Source organism: Hyperolius riggenbachi, chromosome 2 (assembly GCF_040937935.1).
Source record: "Hyperolius riggenbachi isolate aHypRig1 chromosome 2, aHypRig1.pri, whole genome shotgun sequence".
Lineage (NCBI taxonomy): Eukaryota > Metazoa > Chordata > Amphibia > Anura > Hyperoliidae > Hyperolius > Hyperolius riggenbachi.
The window spans coordinates 184,347,911-184,375,250 of NC_090647.1; the positions used below are offsets into that span (position 1 = coordinate 184,347,911).

At 43.1% G+C, this 27,340-nt stretch overlaps 1 protein-coding gene across 4 annotated transcripts in view; it reads left to right on the forward strand.

Moving 5' to 3' along the window:
- Window positions 1–299: 299 nt before the first annotated feature.
- SCEL (sciellin) overlaps window positions 300–27,340 on the forward strand; it is a 115,717-nt gene continuing 88,676 nt past the window's right edge. For all 4 annotated transcript variants that reach the window (XM_068267894.1, XM_068267896.1, XM_068267897.1 and 1 more), the window contains exon 1: window positions 300–407. The gene's annotated coding sequence lies outside the window, so the exon portion shown is untranslated. The remainder of the gene's footprint in view (window positions 408–27,340) is intronic.

Genomic DNA, 27,340 nt, shown 5'->3' on the forward strand with positions numbered 1-27,340 from the left:
AGCATTCTTCAAGTTTTTCAGTATCTTCCCCTCCAGCAATGCTGCATGAATAGAGTCTAATGCTTAGAGGAGGAGTACTACGTGGTAAGGTGTAAATGGATTGCAAAATATTACATTAAAATACCAATAGTGACTGGTATTGGCCAGTGGTTGGCAATTTGCTGGAGTTATGACAAAAATGTAGAAGTGCTTTGACACACACACACACAAGCCCTTAATATGTTGAAAGAATTTGCAGGTGACACCCTCTTCCACACCCCTGCCTCTTCCAGGAGTGACTCACAACCTGTGAGGCTGTTTTTTTCTACAGTCATTGCCTTTTGTCTTTGCTTTCACAGCAGGTAACTGCGGTGTCTGCTTGATAAGAACACCTGTCTCTTCTCTGGCGTACTCTGGCGGTGCATAAGGTAGGTTGATACTGATAGTAGAGCTTCTCTTTGTAGAAATAGGGACAAGTTACAGAACTGAGGATCAAAAACAAAAAGAATAGCTTCCCATAGCATTTCATTACCCACACAAGAACAGTGACAGCTGGGATCTGATTGCCAGGGCTGATATGTCCACTTTTCATGTCTCTAAATTCTATTTATCAAGCGGAAAGAATTTACTTGAGGTATGGGTAATTTGCCAAGTAGGCTTAAGTTATTTTGCAGAGTAAGTAATTGAAGCAAAGGCCAGCAGTGTGTAAAGTGTAGCAAGTACTGAAATAAGCCTTTCACAGATCTGGTTGTCATCCTACTCTTCATAGCATTGTTTAGATATCAGGTTTAGAAATGTCAATGTCAATGCCAATACTTTATTTAGTGTTGCTAGATCTCTACAGATAGCAGTAGCTCATCCAAACGATTCTTAGAAACCTGAAACTCTTGATGTATGTGCATGTTTTCTTGTTAATACAAGACATTTTTATTATTTTGGTCATAGCATACTGTTACACCAAAGTAATAGGCTTACAAGCATTTATTGTATGTGTCCTATAATATAAACACATTTATGAACTATTTGACATATTTTATGTACTGCATGTGCATTCTGTCAAACATACATAAAAACCATGACCATGAATTATGTAAGCAAAGTTAATTAGTTTAATGGTGCATAAACAGACATATTAAAGCTCTAGTAAACTGAGGCCAGCCTATGAAATATGGACAGTACAAAATACTAGTGAGGAGTGTTTCTACATTTGCAGCAAAGGTGTTGGGTATGAAGCGCTTTGCTGCTCCATTGAGGGCCCGTTTCCACTATCGCGAATCCGCATGCGTTGTCCGCATGCGGATTCGCACAGCCAGTACAAGTGGATGGGCCTGTTTCCACTTGTCAGTTTTGCTGTGCGTTTTTCTGTGCAGGATTTTTCTGCACGGCAGAGCCCTCAGAATTCGCCTGTGTGTGGAATGCAGGCGAATCGCACACAATGTATTTAATAGGGAAATCGCATGCGTTTTCCCCATGCGTTTTTTGCCGCGAATTAGCATGCAAATTCGCATAGGTACCAATGTAAATTCACACAGGCAGTGACATGGTTAAAATCGCATATACACTCACCTATGCGAATTCGCATGCGAATTCGCGGCAAAAAACACATGCGGAATCGCATCCGCATTCGATTTCGTCAGCGGTGGAATCCAGGCGATTCTGCACCGCAATAGTGGAAACGAGCCTTGAGGGCTGAAATGTTGTTGACGCTTCATTCGGTAGCGGTGGAGCAATAAACTGCACAATCGCTATAGCAACCTAAGTGATACTATTGCTAATATAAGCATATTTCTGCACTGACAAGGTTTTTCCAAGAAAGGAGGCATCTGTGGAATCGCCTGTGTGACACGGGCCTCATATACAAATTATGCTTGAAAGAAGTGGGTGTGAAAAGTTATTTGTTACAAAATGTGAACTACTTAGAGACCAGCCTATTGTAAGTAGTTCTAGCTAAGCAGATAAACCTGCTTGGGTTCCACAGCCTCTGCTGGCAGTTACACTGTCAGCCAGGACATGTTGTATTGGTAAGAAACTAGTAAACAAATGAAAGCAGTGGTAGTCGCCTCCCCCCCTCCCCCCCCCCCCCCCCTCTAGATTGCAAGACTTTGGTAGGGCCCTCTCTCCTTGTGTATCATACTATACTTGAATGTGCACTCTACCCAGAATAATGTAAACTTGTGTTACTGGGACTACCACTCTAGTGTATGATCTGGCATTGTGTATCTTATTGATTATTACCTGTATTGTGTTGTCGGTCACCCCTGCTATCATCATCTGTAATCTTATTTATTGTACAGTGCTGCGTAATTTGTTGGCGCTATATACTGTACTGTAAATCCAATAAATGATACTAATATTAATTTATTGTATTAATTCTGATATTTTAAACATAGGCAAAATTGATAAGCCACCATTTAACATAAAAGAAAGGGAAATCGAGGCACAGGTAATGATTTTTGGAAGCATTACTCCCATTTTTTTTTAGATATGAAAGAGGGTTGAACTTAAGACACACCCCTGCCACACCCCTAATCAGGCATAACACAAAGTATTAATAAGAAAAAGTTTTATAATTCAAACCACATTGGTCCCTTCCGTTGTCACTAGTTTTCCTTCATATTACCATTTACAAATGAGAAAAATATAAATCCAAAGCATACCTGAACTGGGGGGAAAAAGCTGACTTTAATTTACCTGGGGCTTCTTCCAGCAGTGCATCCTACAGTGCAGCTTATTTGGCCTCAATTCACTAAGCTTATCTCCTGTCTTTAATAATGTTTCTGAGCTGTTTCTAGTGTTATCACCATGGTGATAAGGCATGTAGTATTCACTAAACAGTTCAAACCTCAGGCAAACCTAAAGGTGCGTACACACACACTATTGTAACAAACAACTGATCCGTGAGACTCTCCCGCGGCGCGGTCGTTCTGCCGACAGTAGTACGTGAGTACAGACTGTCTGCAGACTGATAAGACTGTTTTTGACTGATCAGCTGAGCGGTAGGGTCTGATGGACCCGTCGTTTGTTACAATAGTGCGTGTGTACGCACCTTAAACTTAACTCTTCTGTCTTTAAGTTAAGCAGAGATCTCTTAAGTTAACGTTTTAATCCTTAAAATAACTACAGAATTCTCAAGTTAAAGACAGGCTGTTAATTAACTGCATGTGAAAATAACTACAGAGGAGGTAACTTAAAGGGGCACTATGGCTAATTTCTTAGTTTTTTTTGTCACTATAATATTAATAATTGTATGTGTATCATACTTAGGAACATGTATTGTGGCAGATTAATTTTTTTTTTTACACAGCCAATATCCTTTTACAGCTGTAGAGTCACGTCGGCAGGTTTACCTTACTGACGCGACTCAGGCTAATCCATGTTGTAGTAGGAGGCATCTTTTTATGTTGTTGGAGCTGCCGTTATTGGCCACCCCTCTGGTCAGCTCACTTTGGATCAGTTACAGAGGTCATCCCAGTCAGCCGTAAAGTACTGGATGCGGCCGCCATGGAGAGTGGGATGCAACTGCCAAGCTGAGCAGGACGCAGCCGCAAGGATTACGCTGCCTTGCAAGGACCCCTGTAGCGAAGCTGAAACTGACACCTATTGTTGCTGCCTTGTGCAGTTCAAAAAGCGAAGTCTGGTAACCATAGAAACGGACAACAATAGGTGTTCCGTTTAATTGCCAGCTCCGCTACAGGGGTCCTTGCCTGGCAGCGTAATCCATGCAGATGCGTCCTGCTCAGCACGGAGGTTGCATCCCACTCTGGGCGGCGGATGCGTCCCACTCTCCACGGCAGCCGCGTCCAGCACTTTGCGGCTGATTGGGATGACCTCTGTAACTGCACAATAGTGCAGTTGGAAACGGGAAGGATCCAAAGTGAGCTGACCAGAGGGGTGGCCAATAACGGCAGCTCCAACAACATAAAAAGATGCCTCCTACTACAACATGGATTAGCCTGAGTCGCGTCAGTAAGGTAAACCTGCCGACGTGACTCTACAGCTGTAAAACGATATTGGCTGTGTAAAAAAAAAAAAAAATTTAATCTGCCACAATACATGTTCCTAAGTATGATACACATACAAATATTAATATTATAGTGACAAAAAACAAAGAAATTAGCCATAGTGCCCCTTTATCTACCTCAAGACCGCGTCACACCAATGGGCGTGACCGCGGCGGCAGCCCCAGGACGTCCTAACGCCAATTGGCATCAAGTCCTGGAGCTGGCTACTGCAGGAGATCGCGTGCAGACTGTGCACGCACCTCCTGCTTGGTGATTGCTACTCGGAGACTGTTTGACAGCAAAACCACCGTCTTTTTACTAAGTACAGCGCTGCGATCTGCAGCAGCCCTGGGACACTAGAGAACGATCAGCTCTCATAGGCAGAAGCCTATAACAGCTGATCACCAGGATCACCAGGATCGGCTGGCTGGGGGGAGGGAGGGGTTTGAAAATAAATAAATAGACAGTAAAAAATAATAAGAGAATAATGACACAAATATTTATAAAAAAAAAATAAACAATAGAGGGCGATCATACCCCACCAACAGAGAGCTTGGCCTTAAAGCTGCAGTGGCCTATTTTGAAAAAAGATCCTGGTCTTTAGGGGGGTTAAGGACTAAAGTGATAAGATAATGCTCTCACTGTGAAATCTTATCTCTACACCTTAACCTCCTTAGTGGTATGCCCGACACTGTGTCGGGCATACCCCTCGCTCATCTCAGGAGTACCCCCAGGATTAATCTAAGTGATTACATGGCTGCAAAAGGCTTAGCTAGCACTAGGCTAGCTAGTATAGATAGCCAGCACCCCCCGAGCGCCCCCGATCCAGCCCTCAATACATTATCCAGCCTGGCTCCAGTGTTAGGCGCAGCCTCTCCGCACAGCTCCGGTCTCTCTATGGGGAGGATCGGGTGTGCGCATGATATCATCAGCAGACCCAATCCTCCCCATAGAGAGACCGGAGCTGTGCGGGGAGGCTGTGCCGATCGCTGGAACCAGGCTGGATAATGTATTGAGTGGTTGGATCAGGGGCGATGGGGGGGGGGGGGGGGGCAGCTACCTATACTAGCTAGCCTAGTGCTAGCTAAGCCTTTTGCAGCCATGTAATCACTTAGATTAATCCTGGGGACTCAAAAGCTGCAAAACCTTCTGAGCGGTGTAACGCTCAGGAGGTTAATAAGGCAAGATCGATGTGTGGTGGTAAGTTTTCTCTTGCCTTATTATCTCCAGCATGATCTTAGTGAATTGAGGCCAATATAATCACATTGCAACATGATGCAATTGTGTTGTAATGGTACATTCACATCTGTGTGTTAGTGGTGCAGTGCAGCAGAGTCTCTCCTAATGACACTCAGCATGCTGTGTAGTTACAGGACGATTTGTTGTAGTAAAACATACTTGTAATTACTATATGCTTCACTGTACGTGTTGCATGACACTCATAACATGCAATACCACACCGTTGTTCCAACAGTGTGAAACCACTGGTGTTTCTCCCCTCCCCACTCCATAGAGAAAATCTGGGCTGGGAGCTGAGCAATGTGTCTGTGAACCAATTGTTCCCAAACTGCCACTTAAAACAATCTCTAAAGATCCTTTAGGGTGCCTGTTAGTCAAAGTATGTGCTTAGCTTGTTGCCACTTAAGCAGTTGTCACCAGTATTCTTTAATGCATTGGCTAAGAACTATGATACCCTAGAGCAGCAGCAACTAATGGCTGTCCTGTGCCATAGCTGTGAGCAGCTGCAACATTAGTAGCAGATGTTTAGCATCTTCAGCCCACAGCAAGTCAAAAGGTCAGATGAACAATGGTTCCAACCGACATAGCGGTATACGATGGTCACAGGAGGCCGATGTACGATGATGCTCGTGCATTTTGAAAGACCCTCATGATGGATCAAATTGGATCAATTTGTTCAAAATCCCCCATATGTACAGATCTTTAAACGATCTACCCGATAAAGTCTTTGTTTAACAATAGTATCTCTCTATTGCTCTATCTATTGCTGTTGTCCACTCTATAATGGCACTTTAGTGTTATTGTCAAATTGTAAAAGTGCCAATCACACTGTGTCCCATAAGAAACATGACCCTAAGTGGTCAGCCATACACAAGCAGTTAATATGGAGAGTCCCCCTTTGGGCATTTGAGTCATGTAATGGTCAAAGAAACACTGAAGCCAGTTTAAAAACGGCTTTTTACATTTTATTCATGTGAGGCATGTTTGCCCTTGTTAAAAGCTATCCCGTGACAGAACGAGGGGTCTTTACCCCCCAAATCCCCTGTGCAAAATCCACGGCTTTCTTGGTCGTGGATTTTGCTGCTCATGGAGGCAGAGCTTTTGGCTGCAGCTCTGCCTCCATGCACGTCAATCAGCTGCGGATCTCCGCCTCTCCCCCTCTCAGTGAAGGAAGACTGAGAGGGGCAGGGAGAGGTGCCAATCAGCGCTGATAGACGCGTGTGAGGCAGAACTGCAGCCAAAAGCTCTGCCTCTCACGGGAGCGCTCCCCGCAGTGTGTCCCAGGGGATTTGGGGGGTAAAGACCCCTCGTTCTGCAGCGGAATAGCAGGGTTTTAACAACATGCCTCACATAAATAAAAGGTAAAAAGCCGCTTTTAAACTGGCTTCAGTGTCTCTTTAAGGGCCTGAGCCCACTGACACAGTTGTTTCCGTTTTTCAGTTACACATCAATGTAGAGATGCTGAAAAGTGGACAGAAGCGGACACAACTGCATTAGTGGGCTCAGGCCCTAAAGGAAACCTATAATTAGTGGAATATGGGGGCTGCCATCTTTATTCCCCTTGCGTAAACCAGTTGCCTGGCTATGCTAAACTTCAGGTTTCAGCAGTGTCACACCTACAAGAAGAATGCAGTCAGTACAGTCAGTACAGCTAATCTAAAAACCTATCTGAGCCATTGGCCTCCAGTACCTACAACAGGCAGGCGGCTCCCTATTTTATATTAAGCAAGTCAGCAATTACAACAATATTCCTTTCTCTTCAGGTTTCCTTTAAAGTGGACCCAAATTAAAAATACAAGATTTCAGAAATAAAATCTATTTTTTAAATTATAATAATAAATAGCAGCCTTTTTCAGCTGCATGATGACAAATATAAAATATTTTACATTTATTGGAGGAACCCCTCCCTTCCTTTCATATTGCCGGGACAGAATCTGGCAGACTGGTGGAGTAGATGGTGTCTGGCAAAGGAGGAATTGCTAATGGCTGCCCCCAGTATAATCCTAGTTATGAACAGAGAAGGGTGAAAAGCATGCACTGAAATGCTCGTAGGCTTGAAGGAGTGTTTATTTATCTTTGTATGTGTCAGAGTGGTGCAACTAAATATTTTGAAGTAAAAAAATGTTTGGTTTAGGTCCGCTTTAAGTGCAGAACAATAATTTTTCTGAGCACTTTTGATTCATTGGTGTATATGCTGAACAATATTATGGAATATTTCTAAACTATCCTTTGGCAATAATTTCATTTAACCCTTTAATTGGCAAGCACGTACTAGGTATGTTTTGGCAGGAAAGGGCTTTAAAGAGAAACCGTGACCAAGAATTGAACTTCATCCCAATCAGTAGCTGATACCCCCTTTCCCATGAGAAACATTTTCCTTTTCCCAAACGGATTATCAGGATACTCTGTATGGCTGATATTGTGGTGAAACCCCTCCCACAGTGGGATGTCAGGACCTCATTGCATTGTGAGAAGTAACAGCTGTTTACAGCTGGGTCCAACTGCCAGCAGTAAAAAAGTCACCATGTAATAAATGTCAGAATGTAAATCAGGGATTTAAAAGATTTTACAATGAGCAAACACTGACTAAATCATTTATACACAATTATTGTAAAAATGAAGCACTTTTTTATTACATTTTTTTCACTGGCGTTCCTCTTTAACTGCCAACAACGTACCTAGTACGTAATTTGGTAGTTTGTCCCCCAGGAAGCAGCGGGGAACGGGCCAACATCATTCCTTCCTCCCTCCATATGGGCCCTTCTCCTCTGCCTCACTGAAGAGCTGGAGCAGCAGCCGATGTGTAATTACTCACCCAATCGCTTGCTCCATGCCACGTGTCCCCCGCCGGCAGCCATCTCCTCTCTTCTTACTGTTTCACTGTATGACGTGTGATTACATATGCGTCATACAGAGATTGGGTAGCAAGAGAGGATCCTGCTGCCAGAGGGGACACTGGTATGAAGCGAGCCATCGGGTGAGTAATTACACACCGCACCACTGCGCTCCAGCTCTGCAGGGGGCCAGAGGAGGGGGCCTATGTGAAGGGAGGATGATGTCGGCCCCCCTCCCCGCAGTAGCACCTATACCTGCTACATATACTGGTGGCACCTATACCTACTACCTATATTGGGGCAACTATATCTGCTACCTATACTGGCTGAAACTATATCTGGCTACCTGTACTGGCGGCACCTATACCTGGCTACCTGTACTGGGGGCATCTATTCCTGGCTACCTATACTGGCTGCACCTATATCTGGCTACCTGTATTGGTGGCACCTATTCCAGGACAGGAAAAGTGGAATACCAATACATATCAGGTTTCATTGGATTCAGCAGAATTAGGGCTTCTACAAACAGTAACATTTTTGTCAGTAAATGCAATTGTTCTTTGAAAAAAAAAAAAACACAGCAGAAAAATATTTTATTTCACTTTTTTTTTAACATATTTTAGTCAAAATGTTATATCTCCAGAAATTTTTTTTTCATTAAATTTTGTTTCAGTGTTCAAGCCCAATTCATTACGGAAAAAACAATATATAATATTACCTGTTTCACTATTTCATGTAGGTTTTCTTGTCAAAAATCCTAAGTAAACCTAATGAGTGCAAAAACTATTTGACAGTAGATGTTCGCGTTTCGGACAAATCGGTTGGCAGGGAAAGGGTTAAAAGTAACAACATCTTAGCTATGCAAGCCTTGTAACCACATATTGGACAAGGCAGGCAATTATAACTGTACCTTCTGATGCTGAAACCAGATTTATGAAAGCTTTTGTCACCTGTTCCTGAAGCATCTGCAGGAAGGTACACAACTGGCTGTTTTCACACAAATAAGAGTGTGTGATGGAAAATTAAGTGGAAATGTGCATATCAACCTTTATGATAACAGTAATGCGCAATTATGTACAAATGTGCACAATATTTACCTTGAGGGTACCAGTAGTAATGCACAACTGTGTGCATTTTTTTTAATTAACCCACAAAAAATAAATAAAACCCACAAAGTGATATACAGTATAGTATCAGTATTGGCAGTGACTGACTCCCTATGCCTGTATAGGGTATAGTGTAGGTACAACCAGAAAACTATTCACTACCAATGCCCCTATATGCTCAGTGACCCTGTCAATCCAATACAACTCTCTCTCGCTATCTCTCTCTCTCTCTCCAGCAAGCATAAAAGCATAAAACAGAATGTGATAACTACTGTATATCTCTCCCCTTTATAAATGGACGTCCTAATTCCTATTGGTAGCTATGGGCAGGCTCTGTATGGTCTGATTCCTTTGCAAGGATGCCTGGGAATACTCCAATTGGTGTAGAAAAGGAAGTAGGCAACCTTTCCCCCCAAAAATTGCCTTCAAGCAAATGTTGTCCCCAAGTTTGCATCGAATTTGGCTTTAGCCAACTGGCCAGATTAACAATGAATCTGACTTTTGCCTGCTCATCCTTCCCTGTTTCTTATGGGTACAATTGTTTGGGTAAGTTTGACAGCTTTGTTACCACATCTCATTTTTGGTGATGGATCTACATCTCAGCCGCAACAATTGCTTAAAGCAGACCAGAACATTTTTGAGCTAAAGTGAGCAATCAGTAATACTGCATTAGCAGTAGCCTTTCATGTCCACACAGGCTAATTATAATCACCTTGTTAGCCCAGGCATTCCTGTTTTTTGGGGCTAGAGGGATGTAGGCATGCTCTGCTCTGATTCCATACTTTACCATTTTCTTCAATGTAGAGGGTGGAGCCTGGCCATGATGGGGAGGTGCTTACAGGGCGTTTCCCTCTGCATGAGTCAGGATTCCGAGGAGGAACCGCCCACCACTGTGGAGGTGCTGGACCTGAGTAACAGTCAATGATAAATCCAGAAGGTCCGCACACTCATATGTAGACCAAGTCTGCTGTTTTATTCAAAAAACGTGACACAATTCCATTCCATAACCAACGATTCGTTTCGAGGCCCCGAGGGGTCCCCTTTGTCAACCCCGAAACGAATCGTTGGTTATGGAATGGAATTGTGTCACGTTTTTTGAATAAAACAGCAGACTTCTGGATTTATCCCTCTGCGTGAGGGTGCATCTAATGCGGCTATCACATTTTTAGAGTAATTGAAAAGAGTCCTGATTCACTTCTGCAATTTCATTTAAAAAGTATTCAGTTCTGAAATTCTCCTGAAAGGACTGCACAGATTTTGTTCTTTCCTCTGGATTATGGTGCAGTTATGCTCAAGATGTTGCACTTGATATGTGTGTCTTTTTTACAACCTACATAATTATGTGTAACTAACAATGTAATTAGATGACCATTGTGCACCAAAGTGTTACTTATTTTTACTGCCTGTTAAATTTGCCTTTCATTTTAAAAATAAAATGAATATTTTTTTATATTTTTAAAACTGGCATCTTAGCAGAAATGTAAATGAAACTTCTAGATAGTAATACTGGGACTGCACCTCAATTACTGCAGAAAATGTCCAAGCTTCCTGGTTTTTGTAAGTAATGCCCTCTTGACCAATTAAAAAAAGACTCAGCTTGTCCTATGTTGGCATTTTGTGCCATTGCTAACCAGAATCTCCACAGCTGCATCTCAGGCACAGAGAATGAACATTATATTTATTATGTCACCTTGTGCTTGTTATAATTCCATGTATTGCTTTTCCAAGAGGAAATGTACACCTGGGGGCAATGATGGAGCAAATCAGAAGATTAGTAAATACAGTACATGACTGCATCCATATACCATTTTCCTTCTCCCACTAGTGACAGCTCTGTTGGGAATTTGCTGAAGTTCTTCTTGAATGACACATTACAGTTTAGTAATCTCCCCTTCAATCGACACAGGCAACTTGTAACAAGTCAAGCTTACCCACCCTAACCTGGAAAAACTTGTTCTGTAAGTTTGCAATGTGCTGAACAGCCAGAGACTAAATATCACACATATCTGTGCGTTGTCACTTTTAAAGACTTTCCATTATCTTGTCACCCTTATTTTGGATTTAAGCGAATAGTAATTATCAGGTGGACTTTAACCTCCCTTGGTGGTATGATTCTTTATTGATTTTAGGGTCTTATGCTGGGAATACACGGTACGTTTTTGCCACTCGATTTCGCACCCGATCGTTTTCCACACTCGATTATGCGGGCGATTTTCTTATCTTCCATTCGTTTTTCTTATCTTTTCCCATTGTTCCCTATGCATTATCGAGCGCAGAATCGATCGGGCGGGAGATCGGACAAGTCGGAAATGATCAATCGAGCCATCTAAATGGCTCAATTGAGCGGCAAAAACGTACCGTGTATTCCCAGCATTAGGGCTGGTTCACACTAGGGCAATTCTTCAGCACTTTGCTGATCGCTGGCAATCAGGAAAGCACTGCTATAATGTATCCCTATGGATACATTCACACTGCAGCGGTTGTGCTTTCGATTCATCGCAAATGTGCTGCATGCAGTGTTTTGGGGATGATTGCTCTGTGATTCTCGTTCTACTGAAGGGGGATAACAAGCACAAATTGCGCTGAATCGTGGCAAATCGCGAGATTTGGGCTGCCGAATCGCGGATGCAAACGCTATTGCGGTAAAGCGCCCAATGTAAAACAGCTATAAAAGTGGTACAATTTTTCCTGTGCTTTTAGACCCTAAAAGCAGGAAAAAGACATACTGAAGAGAGGTCTACAGCAGCCCCTGCACAGACTCACCTCCCCGGGATTACCTCTCTCAGCAAATTTTTTTCTTTTACTCCGAGCGTGACTCGGGATTACCACCACGGAGGTTAAAGCAAACTTGAGGTGAAATAAAAACAAAGCCGAAAAAAAATTACCTAAGAGGAGGTAAGCCTCTGGATAGTCCAGAGTAGAGGCCTGCTTTGGGTCAGGTACCCAAGGGTTACCCAAAATGTGGGTTAGGTTTGGGTACCCGTTTAGATTTTTATCAGTTTGCGGCTCGGGTGTGGGTAGCGGGTCTGGGAGTGCGGGTACCAGATTCACCAGAAAGCAGGATGCTAATAGGGTGCGGGGTAGCAGGGCTGCGGGTCGGAAAAATTAGACCTGCACAGGGCATCAGGTCGGGTACCCTCGGGTCACCCGAAATGCGTGTCGGGTTCGCGTACCCGTTTTGATTTAATCTTGTTGCAGGTTGGGTGCGGGTAGCAGGTGTGCGAGTGTGGATGTGGGTACCAGATTCACCACAAAGTGGGTTGTGGGTCAGGTGCGGGTTGCGGGGCTGCGTGTGCAGGTCGGGTGCGGGTTTGAAAAATTAGATCTAGACCCATGCAGGCCTCTAGTCCAGAGGGTCCCGTGTCCTCCTTAACACTGCTGCCACTGCCGGGACCCTCTGAACATATTCGACAAGAGGTTGTCAGATATGTTCTTGTGGCTGCGTACAAGTGCAGTCATACTGCGCCTGTGCAAGTACAGCCTTGCATGCGCAGTAAGTGGAAGTGTCTCATTCACACAACTGCATGACTATACTTACGCAGGCACAAAACAGCTGTGCTTGTACAAGGCCTATTAGCCGAAAGCTTATTGTAGTCAAAACATGGTATCGTTCTGATTCAAAACATCCTGCTTTTATTGATTGCATATACAGTACAATACTCAGAAGACCCAGTGACTTTAAATAATTTGTGATAATAATGATTTTGTGATTTTGGACTTGTTACTTTATTCCGTGTTTGTCTTTTATAATTTGCTACTTAGAGGCATTGGAGTGGAGCATCATAAAATTCATCTAAAATTCATAATGAAAGGCTAAGCTTACCATACTCAGCTAGACCTAGCATTGGCGTCAAGGCTTACTGGGGGCATGCCGGTGCAAGTGGATTCCAGAAGCCTTCACAGTGGGCTGATCTATTGTTTAACAGTCACATTAGTGTTATATGGACAGGTTTTATTAGAAGTGTTTCTACAGTAATTACATACTCAGCAGCATTTCACTGTTAGCACTATGAAAAAGTACACACAACTGATGAAAATTACATCTCAAATTTACTCAATTGTTAACTGCAAGGATAATAGGCAGAACTTGCAAGTGCAATGACAGTAGGTATGAAGGGACAAAAATAATGCAAAAATACAAACATAAGAAACATCAGCAACATCAATATAACAGTAATCATCATCCTCATTATCTAGTACTCTCTCATGGTAGAGAGTAGGCAAGTATGGCGTATGGGTGGTTATACAGATAATTCCAACTGAAGAAGACCAGTATAAATCATACATTTCCATTTATTGCTTGAATACATTACATGCGATCACATGACATGCAATTTCGGGCCACTTTTCTTTTTCATATTTCTGAAAGATTCTAGATTTACCACTTGTATATAGAAAACAACCAGGGCCCTTTATTCAAATCACTTTTTCTCCTGAGTTTTCTCCTAGGAGATCATTTTTCACCTATACCTTTCACTACAAGTGAAAAGGTGCTGTCAGAATTATTTTGAGTATTTTCTTTCTTGCTGGTGGTTTAAAAAGCATTTTTTTGATAAGGGCAATCCACTTTTCTCTTGATTTCTCTATGTGATATTTTTATAACTCGTCAATAAAATGCTTTTTTACATCACTAGGAAGCAAAAAAAATACTCAAAATAATTTTATTAGTACATTTTCACCTACTTCTTAGTGTGTTTTCAATTGCAAAGTGCTGAAAAGTTTTTTCAAAAAGAAGTTAAAAAAAGATCTCCTGAGAGAAAACTCGGGAGAAAACGCTAATTGCATATGGGCCATTATGGTGTGAAAAAAACTTGGCCCTTATTTAATTCACTTTCTCTCCTAAGTTTTCTAAGTGATAATTTCACACCTTATCAATGAAATGCCTTTCAATTCACCAGCATGCAAAAAATTACTCAGAATGATCTACTCAGTACTTTTTCACCTACATTTTGGTTCATTTTCAAATCCTGTGTTCAAACAATGCACCGCATGCCAATAAGTTTTTGTGTTGTTTTTCTACACTTTGCGTTGAATCCATCTACCGTACTTCCATGATCCAACAGTAGCCAGATAAGCCTGCTGTTACACGGTCACCTCCACATATATGAGTCAAATCACAGGTATTTAAAGTGTACCAGAGCTGAACAATAACAAAAAAAAAAAAAAGATTTATACATGCCTGGGGCTTTCTCCAGCCCCATCCGCTTGGATCACTCCCACACTGCCGTCCTACACTGTTTGCAGCTTCGGGAACCGGATCCCGTCACTTACGTCAGTCGGCTCCAGTCTACCCAGGAGAAGTGTGCTGTTTGTGTATCTCTCCAGCAGCTGCTGGAGAAACACGTAGAGGGTGCACTTCTCCTGTGTAGACTGGAGCCAACTGACGGCAGTGACAGGATCCGGTTCCAGAAGCTGCAAACAGCGGAGGACGTCGGCGTGGGAGCAATCCGAGCGAATGGGGCTGGAGAAAGCCCCAGGTATGTATAAATATTTTTTTATCGCTCAGCTCTGAGTCCCTTTAATCCTATTACAAACAAGATGGTAGGGCTAGTTCACACTGGGCGCTTTGGCAGCGCTTTGCTGATTGTTAGCAATGCTGCTAATGTAAGCCAGTGGTAGTGCTCACACTGTAGCGATCACCAGTGATTAGTGATTTTCTGAAATCTCAAACATGGTGCATGCATAATTTTTGGAGCGATTTTGGAGTGATTGCAATGTTAAAGAATCACAAAATGCAATCATGCTAAAATCACTTTCCTGTGCAGAGGAAAACAGCATTTTGCTGGTCGCCGTTGTGTTCAGCAAAACGCTACCAAAGCACCCAATGTGATCTAGCCCTAATGCATTGGCAGCATTACTGTCAGGGAGATGTAAGGGTCCATTCATTCTAGGGTGATTAGCGGTTGATTCCCGCTAATAGCCGAAGCGATACCGCTTTTTAAAGCGCTAGCGTAATTGTAACTCTATGGCAGTGATCTCACTGCTGCGACTGCCACCGATCGCGGGCGTTTCGCGATTAATGGCATTCACAAAACGTGTTGCCTGCAGCATTTTCTCGTGATTCTGGAGCAATCGCGATACAGTGCTTATAAAAGTGCTGTTCGTGATCGCTCTGAATCACGAGAGTGTACAGTGATTTTACTGCGCTAATCGCGGTATAATCACCCATGCAAAGCGGTAGAGGTTTTGCCACTTTCAGGTGTGAATGGGTCCCAAGGGGTTAAGTATATCTACACTCTGTTAATCTGTTTATAGCAGCTAACACAACTGAACTTGTAATGCATAATTGCAGACCCTGTAAAGGTACTAATAACTTTTTTTGTATAACATATGCATTTACATGGTGTGTGGCTTATGAAGCAGGAATACCGCACAGCCCACTATTGTTTACACATCTGACCGGTGTGAGGTGTATGGTATTGAAAGGTTGGATAAGCACAAAAACATGAAAAGGTCATTTTCAGAAAGAAACTTTACACTTCCTAGCTATTAATGGGAAACAAAATCCTCAGCAGTAGCTACCGCTTCCTTTATTATGTTACTGTGTTATTCTTTATACATTGTTTATATTTTTAGATCTGCAGTATGAATGCTGGAAGTGGTGTTTAGAACACACACTGCATCCCTTTACATATTAACATATTATGTATTATTTATATTTACGCATCCTTAAAAGCTTGGGGTGCCATTTTTTCATTGCTTTAAGGTGCTCATACATTACTTAATTTTCCAAGCAAATTCAATCATTATGATCGAATCTGCCAAGGATTGATGCTGCAACATGACCAACCGATCGTTATGTTGATTTCCATCCAGAATCGATCGACATTATAACTTAGGCATGATGGAAAGATGTTGCTCTAAAGGGTGTGGTCACGTGCCTGTGGGTAGTGCCATTCAATATCTGGATGACCAGCAGACCCGCCAGACCACCAGCTGGCCTCCCCCAATTTATAATGTACCTCCCGAGCTGTGTAGAGTGTTGCTGCAGAGCATACACTAACCTATCCATCAGAGCTCCTCCTGTGCCTTCTCTCCATCACCGCTGGCATGCCTGCACCCATGGCCTGATGACATGTACGTAGTGATGTATGTGCCATGGGGTACAGGCACCCAGCAGCGACGGAGGGAAGACACAGGAGGATGTGGGCTGATGGATAGGTCAGGGTGAATGTTTAGACATAAGGTTAGAGGGGAGGGTTCAGTTTAGGCACTAGTAGGGGGGGTTAGGTTAGGGGGTTATTTGTTTAGGCCCTAGAAGAGTGGATTAGTTTTAGGCATTAGAGTGGAGGTTTCATTTTAGGCACCAGGGGGAGGGTTCAAGTGGGAATGAGCTCCGAGGTTGTCTATAATAAATATTTAAATTACAGATATTTTTACTTTCTGCAATTCGCGTGCGACCAAGTCATGCAGCGGCGGTGCTATACACATTGGGAAAAAAGTAGCTCCATTCAATTATATTGAACAGGGATGAGTGACCTCCTGACCTCATCTGACTCTTTCTAAATTACTAACCAAAATCAAACATAAACATCAAGGCATTCTGATACTCCTCTCTCTGTTTTGGATACTAATGATGGAGTTACTGTCAGCGCTAATTATGTATACATGTATGTGTTCTTATGTGATATTATGCATTTACGTTCTAAGTTGATAAATATAAGACTATGCTGTTGGGGGCTAGAATGGGTGCTGCAAACATGCACGCTCCATAATGAAAGCGAAAAAGTGAAATCATCCAAACTTCTGAAATGCAGCTTATAAAGTTAGTAAGATTCCTACATGTGCAGTGGCTGGATAGTGTAATGGTTAAGGGCTCTGCCTCTGATACAGGAGACCTGGGTTCAAATCTTGGTGCTGCATGTTCAGTAAGTCAGCAACTGTTCAGTAGGAGACCTTGGGCAAGTCTCCCTAACACTGCTACTGCCTACAGAGTTTGTCCTAGTGGCAGCAGCTCTGGCACTTTGAGTCCGCCAGGAGAAAAGCACAATATAAATGTTATAAAAAGAGGCACCGATGAATAAGGAGGGAGAGATAGAGAAATCATTTTGCTTCTAAGTACTATATTGGTATGACTACACTTTCCTTATGCAGATCAGTTTTGACCACAACACACGAAGATATCCTGGTAGTGGAATGGGTGCAAAGAGAGCAGATGTGTGGCTGCACAACATACAAGTTTCCCAGGTGCAGGACCAGTCATATGATATAGTGCATAGTACTATATACACATAGTACATGTAGTAAAGCAAATCCATGTGGTCCGCACACTGTTCAAGTCAACCAAATTTCTTTTATTGATACATCACCAAGTATCATCAATCACCAACAAGGATTTCAGGGCCATTGGCGTAGTAATAGGGGAGGCAGAGGTTTCGACCACACCAGGGCCCTTGGACCAGAGGGGCCCCAAGGACAGTATAAGCTCTTTATTAGTCCTGTGCTGGTAATGATCACTTCTATAGATGCTTTGAATAGTGGTAATCATTAACAAACTGCTCCCCATTCCCCAGCTTGCCCCTCTCACACTCTGGCAGTCCTTGGCAGGTTTTGGTGCGCCATATCAATTGTTATGTAGAAAGTGCTTGGGGGCGCAATGTAAAACTTGCACCAGGGCCTATAGCTCCTTAGCCACGCCACTGTTCAGGGCCATGCAGGGCCGTTCTATACCTTGACGAAGGAGACCCTGCGTGGTCCCCAAACGATCGTTGGTGAGTGCATGATACTTGAGGGTTAATGCACTAATTAATGCACTGCTGTGCGCAGGCAGCACAAGGCAATATTACTGTTACTACCGCCAGCAGTGTTCCATGCCTTTTAAGCGTGTTACATGATTATCGAAAGTGCTGTTACAGTGACTTGTATTACACAACTAGCGTAGCACATTTATCGTGTACCACGGGTTATGCTTATAGGGCAGTGTTCTCCCCAGAAATGTTTTCCAGCCAGGTGGGGCGAGACGGGGGAATGCGGTGCTGTTGCTGCTCTGCTTACAGGATTGAAGGAGAAGGAGGAGGAGAGCCAATGACAGCCAGGTGCTCCCCTAAATTAGCCGGGGGGAGCACCTGGCTAAAAGAGCCTGGGGAGAACACTGTAGGGTAATGTGTGGTACACTGCCAGAACATGACAATATTAGCGGGGGTTAGTACATCAACTCCCATGTGATGTATCAATAAAATACACTTGCTTGACTTGAACAGTGTGCAGACCTCATGGATTTGCTGGGTGCAAAGGAAGGTCATTCAGTTAGCTGAGTGAAACTTATGAACCCTGAAAAAGAAGCGGGATATACTGTAATTGCTTTGCATAAATAAACGAATGACCCATTCAGAAAATTCTGTTAGATTTTGTTCACTTTTAGGGTCACTGATAAAGTCTGAACACACCAACCCTTTCACACGTAGATTACACAATGTCATTTTGTAATTATGTAACAATGAACCGTTTGTTGAAACCAAATACTGTATTTATTAAGCAGTTTACAAAACCTATTTGTCTGCTGTTGTATTTGAACGTGTACATTTTTTATTGCTTGGATACTTATGATAACCTTGGTGAGGTGTAGGCAAGCAGCCTAAACTAAGCTGTAACAGTAACATATACACAGGGACGTATTTTTATTTTGCTAAGGATGGACGAGTATTACTGGAGAGAGAAACAAGAACAGGAACATCAGCCCAGGAAGCTATCCAAGTTCAATCTGTACAGGGCCATTGACAGAGTAGTAAGAGAGATAAAAAAAGAGAACTTGAGGAACATAAACAGTTGAATGAGGCATACAAGCCCTGCTCCAGATGAATGTTTGTAAAAATATAAACAACATAAAAAGAAGTATAAACAATACTATTTACTTGCTCTGTTTTTTACCAGTTTCCCCCTTCACTTTGCCTGAGGGCAGGGGCATAACTATAAGGGAGCAGCACCTGTGATCGTAGGGGGGCCCAGAGCAGTGAGGGGCCCCCAACTCACTCTGATACAGGAGTCCATCCTCTAGATCAGGGGTTTTGCGGGCTGCATGCAAATTATCATGGTGGGAGGGTCAAGTATTTGATAATTTGCATGCAAGCTATTAGGGAAACTAACATCCTCCAGTGGTAGTCAGGTGCATCTCATTTGAATGTAGGGTGTGTACTGTAATGCTGGGTCTAATGTACACACAGAAAATACAATAAATCAAGGTCAGGTCGAAGCTCGGGCCATACATGAAAAGTCAGAAATGCGCGGTACAGAAGGACTAATGTAGAGCTAGGTCAAAAACGGGCTAAGATCGTTACACAGGTAATCAGATGACTACAGTACAAGGGAGAGAGACAGGTGCTAGGTCAATATTCAGGCAGATGTCATACACATAGGATCAGATATATGAGGCACAGATAAGGATGAAACAGAGACAAAGTCATTAACCCCCCTGGCGGTATGACTCCCGCGGCTGCGCGGCCGCGGGAGGGTTTTTTTCACTTTTTTTTTTCAGCATGTAGCTAGCCTAGCGCTAGCTACATGCTTCCCCCCTCCCTGCGGCATCCCCCCGTATGCCCCGATCGCCGCCGGCGCCGCTTGCCCATAAGGAAATCCCGTTCTGAACGGGATTTCCTTGAGGGCTTCCCCCATCGCCATGGTGACGAACGGAGTGACGTCATCAACGTCATGGGGGGGGGGTGTTGGGGGGGGCTCAGCGCATCTTTGTTAGTATACCAATCATAGGCGGCCTGGTGATGCGCTGATCTACTTTCTAGTGAAGATCTTTAAGACCACAATTATTTGATGACCCTTGCAAGGCTGTGAGGGTCACTGAGGGAACATTGGAGGGACCCCATCAATGTTTTTCTGGGGCTCCATGATTTGTAGCTATGCCCCAGCTGGAGGGTATTACTTCTAGTGCAATCACCCTACCCAATATCACCACTGCACAACTACAAGATGCTACAACAATGCACAAGCTTACATGCTTCTCCTGACAACAGTACAGATGGCTTAAAGAGGAACTCCAGTGAAAGTAATGTAATAAAAAAAAGTGCTTCATTTTTACAATAATGATGTATAAATGATTTAGTCAGTGTTTGCCCATTGTAAAAGCTTTCCTCTCCCTGATTAACATTCTGACATTTATCACATGGTGACATTTATACTGCTGGCAGGTGATGTAGCTGCTGCTTGCTTTTTTAGCAGTTGGAAGCAGCTGTAAACAGCTATTTCCCACAATGCACCAAGGTTCACAGACAGGAAACTGCCAGGACCATGGTCCTCAGAGTTTGTTGTGGGAGGGGTTTCACCACAATATCAGCCATACAGAGCCCCCTAATGGTCCGTTTGTGAAAAGAAATATATTTCTCATGTAAATGGGGGTAGCAGCTACTGATTGTGATGAAGTTCAATTCTTGGTCACGGTTTCTCTTTAAACAGTATTTTCCTCATAGGATAACTGCAGCAAATTGTACACATTTCCTGTGTGTCTGCAGCAGCAACAATTGCAAAATAACGTGATCAGGTCCTTAATTGCCTACAGCATTGTTTAGGGGAGATTGTTTCCACCCCTCGCTAAGGATTACTGATAGACATATGGGGGATGGATGTTTTATTTATGCTTGGTAGTTAAAAATTACACCCCGCATTCTGGAAGTTTATGCTACTGACCACACCCAGATAGATTGATCTGGTAGATATCTGTCAGATCTGCCGATTCTGCTAGCACTGAAAGAGAATACTGACGTAAATAGGTAGTGAAGAGCAGTAAAGTTTCACTGTAATAATTTTAAATCGTGTTAGTGTTCAAATTTAGTATACCTGTAGTTGGAAACCTGAATTCTTCTGCACAATGCGTTTCAGCACCCGAGTAAGTGGACAGGGCCAGGGGAGGACACTCATACCGTGCGTCATGTGACTCCGACTTCCAGCTTGGAAGGAGGAAGCATCCGCGTCCGTGAAGCAGGCCATGGATTGCCACCCCGTGGCCCTGTCCGCTAGCTCAGGTGCTGAAGTGCAGTATTGCACATAATTCGGGTTTCAGAATGCAGGATCCTGAATTTGAACACCAACAAAATTTTAAACATTAAGCGAGCATTCTTATTTGTTTCCTCATCACCTGAAGCATTGTTACTTATTTGCTTCAGTAAATTGCCTGCAGTTTTTGTTTACAACTTTACAACACAATTCCAGTGAGTCACAAGTTTACTTATACTTTGTTAGCTGTGCCTTAACCTGGAACCAAGAGCCACTTTTGTTTCGCCTGGTTTCTAATAGCTATAGGAGCTGCCATTGTACCCCCTTCCCTTCTAGCTACATTTATTTATCCAGGGACAGGTGTGTAGATAGCATCTGTGACTTCTCTAAACTCTTTGAAGCACAATGTCCTATATCGCCCCCGCTGATGAAAGCTTTTGTTTGCTCTAATGCGTGCAATAAAATAATGACCTACATTAGCTGCCTGAAATTTCTGTGGTCAGACAGGCCTCGGAAGTAGGGTAATAAAATCCTCTACTAAATGTTTGTAAAAAGTAAAAAGAGGTAAAATTAAAGTTTGTTTTAATAAAAGGCCACATTGTTAGCATGCATTTTTAATGTGCTATTGAGATGCCCTGGGTGCTACAAATGGTGCTTAGTTCACTTTAAACAGCTTGGAACATTCCAGAAAATGATATCAAACCATTAGGCAATTAGCATCCCATAGCCATTTAGCCTAATTGGAGGTAACGTATGGATGGATTTTAAGGGCTACCATCAGGCCTGGATTTACATCACAGGAGTCTATAGGCACAGATGTCCTGGCACCCTAGACCTCACCCTTCATGAACCTACAAACACCCACTGAACCACACCACAAGTGTGCTGGCTTGCCCAGCTGTCACTTCTACCTTAGTTCACTTGCCCGTCATAGGTATAAGTAGCTACAGGTGTCCCTTAGTATTAGGTAGCCAGAAATATCCTCAGTATTAAGTAGCTAGAAGTGTCCCAAGTATTAGGTAGTTACAGGCAGAAATGGATTAAGATGAAATGGGATTCCTAGGCAAGATAGCAGCAGTTTTTGCCCACTGTTGATGGTCACCTGACTTTTTTTTTTGTTAAAATGTGGTGGGGGCTAGCATCCACCAGGCTCTAGGCTCTCTCCTTGCCCTAGGCAACTGCCTAGAATTTCCTAGGGGATGATCTAGGTCTGGCTAGAGGTGTCCCAACTGAAGAGAGATCTGGTCAGTGAAATGCCGAGACCCAGGTTAGTAACCTCTCATTTACACTCCGATCCGGACTCTGCATAGGTAAGGCAGGAGAGAGGCAGTTGGGGAGTGGAGTGAGACACCTTTTCATCATCAGGTGCCTGTAGGAACGTGTCTACAGTGCCTTATGGTAAATTCAGCCCTGGCTACCATCAAATTCACTGCCCTTTTATGTGACATGATGAAAACAATCAAACGCAATAAGACAAGACCTCAGAAAAAAAATTGTGTTCGTAACTCCCTGGTTTCCCTGCCTAATTTGATCTGTACATTTCCTGAGTTTGGTCGCATCTCTAATTTAAAGATTAACTATCATAAATCCCAAGCACTAAACATCTCGCTTGATTCAGAGACAGCGCTTACATATATGAATGCTTTTGCTTTTCAGTGAGCAACGGACTCTCTAAGATACCTAGGGATCGATATTTCTCGAGATCTGAAAGGTCTATTCTCGGCTAATTTTGTGAAGATTGGTGCTATCCTAACATCATATTTACAGAGGTGGGGTAAACAGACTCATATATCTCGGTTTGGCAGGATGGCCAGAGGAGCAAGAGACAGTGGGTTGTGCTGCGGCAGCTTTGGGTTGGGTTGACTGCCCTTGTATTGTCCAAGTGTCCTGGCAAAATTCTCTCTTAGAAGCCTCTGTGAAATGTATGAGGCGTTGTTTACCAGCACTGGGATTGACCTGCTTTCTGGGTCCACTTACTCCCCTCAGTGACAATCCATCTTTCCGGCATGCAGCTGACATCCCTTTCCTCTCTCGGGGGTGATCCAGAGAGTTAAAGATTTCCTTTTGCCAGTTCGGGTTAAGTCCTATCATGAAATGACTCTGTTACGAGATGATGTACCTTTAACCTTTAACTACCTGGCAATACTTCCAAATACAACATTTTCCACCTAGTGTCTGTTATACCAACTTCTTTTGTCAGCTTTAATACCATCCAAGATCAACTATCAGGAATCATGGGAGAGACATTTAGGGATGGAAATTAACGAGGAGCAGTGGCAGTACATTTTTACCTTAAACCACAAAGGATCCCTGAGTGTCAACATTCAGGAGCTTGGTTTCAAAATATTATCCAGCTGCCATAGGACTCCTCAAGTATTACACAAAATTTTCCTCTCAATTCCTGACTCTTGTTGGGGATGTGGGTCGGCGGGGGAGATATACTCCATGTTTTCTGGACATGTCCTAAAATAGCTCCTTTTTGGACGAAAGCACACCGTATTATGGAAAAAATGTAATGTGATAAGATTGCTTTTACTCCAAGTTGCTTGCTACTCCACGACATCCACGAGTCTGTCAGATCCTATACGAAATCAATTGTTATCCATCTTATCAATGCTGCTAGAGCTATGATTCCTCTGCACTGGAAGTCAACCCTGACGCCTTCCATCAAAAGCACGGTTGAAAATGGTTGAAGCCACTGAGGCAATGGAGCACTTGATACTCACATCTCAAGATAGGTCAGAACAATATACACTGACCTGGTCAGTTTAGAATGACTTCCAATGCTCAGATGAATATAAACAGCTCATGGACAGTGAATATGCCTGGCTTATAGTGATCGACCTTTCTTTTTTCTTTTTCCTCTATGCCTCTCTTTGCCTGTTTTTTGGGTGGCACTTGCTTCTCTAGCGGGGGGACCTGGTAGCAGTCACACTACGTTTGTTCTAAAAAATGTTCTGCTGTTTAAGATTACTGTGATTCTAGTTAGACATTTTTGCACAATGGTCTACTGAATAGTCTCATTTTTCTATTGTGCCATTATGTTTCTCTTGATGATGCTAATATTTAATGCATCTGGTCGTGCCATGTGCCAAGTTGCATTACTGATGTCTGTATGCTAAATATCTTATTGTATGTTTGTACTACTGGATTTATCTCTTCAATAAACTTTTAATAGTGAAAAAAAGAAAAAGAATTGTGGACCTCCTCAATTATAGTTCATCAATGAGAACAATTTCCAAAAACCTGAATGATCCATGTTCATTTATACAAACAATAATACTCATGGGACCACACAGAGTGCTCAGGAAGCAGATAAATTCTGCCTACTGGAGAATAATGTACATTGCCCTGAAAAGTGCAAATCAATCCCAGAACAAAAGCAAAGGATCTTTGACGATGCTGGAGGAGACAGGCAGCTATATATCTATACAGTAAAGCAAGCCCTATACGGATTTAACTTTAAAGGCTGCTCAGCAAGGAAGGAGTTGCTGCTCCAAAGTTGCCATAAAAAGACAACTGCAGTTTGCAAGGAAACATGAGGGCAAAGATTTGTTACCTTCTGGTGAAATGTCCTGTGATCTGATAAATGCAAGATCGAGAGGTTTGGCCTTAATGACTATCATTATGTTTTTAGGGGAAAAAATGTGGTTTGTGTGCCAAGAAACACCATTCCAGCCATGGGAGTACAAGCACCATGTGTGGGGTTGCTTTGTTCCATGAACAACTAGTGCACAGTGGCGTAGCTAAGGAGCTGTGGGCCCCGATGCAAGTTTTACATGGGGCCCCCCAAGCACTCTATACATTGATACGGAGCACCAAAATCTGCCAATGGCAACTACAGTGTCAGAGGTGCAAGAAAGGGGTGGGGAGCAGTTTGTTTATGATTACCACCATTCAAAGTATCTATAGAAGTGATAATTATGAGCACAGGACCAATAGAGAGCTAATACTGCAGTTGAGGGAGGGCCCTATGGGGCCCCTCTGGCCCAAGGGCCCCGTTGCGGTCGCTACCTCTGCACCCCCTATTGCTACGCCCCTGCTAGTGCACTTCACAATATTGATGGCATAAAGAGGAAGGGAAATTCTGTAGACATACTGTGAAGATCCTGATGGCCACACTTTTATGACACTTGTGAGATGGGCCCGAGGTCTGTGAAGGGCATCAAAGGGAGTCAAGGGAACATTTGGGGGGACCCCAACAAAGTTTCGCTGGAGGGCCCGATGAATTGCAGTTACGCTACTGGCAGCTTCCACCTTTAGATTCTCACAATGGTATTATGCTTAATGCCAGGCATAATTACATATAATTATGGCCAGGCCCGGATTTACATCACCGGAGTCCATAGGCACAGATGTCCTCGCACACTAGACTTTGCCCTCCATGGACCTACAAACCCCCACCAACCTGCACTGCAAGTGTGCTGGCTGTCCCAACTGTCACATCTCCCTTATTTCATTTGCTTGTCATAGCTACAGGTGTCCCTCAGCAATATGTAGCCAGAGGTACCCTTTGCATTAAGTAGCTAGTGGTGCCCCCCAACTGATGGGAGATCTCATCAGTGGAATGCAGAGAATTTGGTGAGTAACCTCTCATTTACGCTCTGCTTGGGACTCTACATAGGAAAGGAGGGAGGGAAGCACTAGGGGAGGGGAGTGAGCCGCCTTTCCATCATCAGGCGCCTGTAGGCACGTGCCTAAAGTGCCTTATGGCAAATCCGGCTCTGATTATGGCATGGTGTACACCTCTTATACTTCCTCTTATGGATACTGATTTTATCTGTTCCTCACTGTTGCTAGCTATATCATGTTGAGTCTTTTAGCAGTGTTGTGTTGCTGAGGTGTAGGGTTTGATGGACGTACATATCATACAACTGTGCAGTTGTCGCCCTCTCTAAAAATGTGCACATCCTATATAAAGATGAAGAATAAGCCACTATTTATGAGACTTCAAAATCTCCAAATACTCAGCCCTCTCAAATGCGCATGGTAATCAGCCTTGTATTTATCTTTTCAGACTGTTGTGACTGTAAATCAGGAACTGGTTAGGTACAACTTAGCACCATGCCTGAAGGGAGATAAAAAGCAATATACATAACATGTCACCATGTATTGGAAACAATACTCACATATTGACTCACCCCTACTGTTGCGTAGAACCATCCCTCATGTCCACCGTATAACATGTATCTATCATATCACTTCCCACAATTAACAAGCGCAGCAATAATGTTTTCCATATAACCAGTGCTGCCATAGTGTTCCTTCTGTTAAAAAGTATAGCCACCATCTCAAGTACTTGTGTCAATAATGGTGTATGAAGGCTTTTCAAACATTTCTTTATGATTTTAATTAACTGAATAAATACTTATTCAGGTGTGTTTATAAATGATTTATCATCTTTCTACCCTTTTAAACTTAATATAGTGATTCGACTAGGACATGTTGATGTACCCCCTGAGGCCAGTTAAAGTATCCCCAGGGGTATGCAAAACATGTGTTGGGAAACTAGGCTGTAGTGAATAGTTTTTGTAGGACAACATAGTGGAATAGGCATAATTACCTTTTCCTGCTCCAGACAAGTCTTCTTCAGCTTTTCAGTTCAATGCTCACATCCACCTGGCTCCTGTTCCTGGGGCTTGTTAACTGGAATCGCATAATGAGCTTGATTCACTGATAACTCATATCACGGCCACACTAGCATTTTCACACGCAATTTCGTGTTTTACGAAATCTTACGGCGCGGCCGTGATATGAGTTATCACGGTTTAGTGAATGAAGCCCCATGAGTGGAGATGCACAGGACTCGAGCTTTTGCAATCCAGTATACTTACCTGCTGACCTTTGCACAGCAATGGTAGGAGACGCAGGCTAATAAACTATATCCCTCAAGCTCAGTGGTGCCAACAGCACATGCCAGATAAGCCAAGACATGGCTCTGCAGGTGTGGGTACATTCACACTTCACCTTTCACTCAGCACTGTTTGCAAAGCAAGAGAACCTTGGATTGTATTACATGGCTAGGACAGTGCTGGGCCGAAATTACGCATGAGCGTAATTACGCATCGTAATTCAATGTAAATTTACGCGTAAGCGCTACGCGGAACTTACGGTCTTACGTGTAATTATTTACGTGTAAGCAGTAAAGTGGTATCGTAATTACACTGTCTACCGTAATTGCTAGGCATGCGTAATTTTACGAACACTTACGCGTAATTTTACGCGTAATTACTAACGTGAAAAC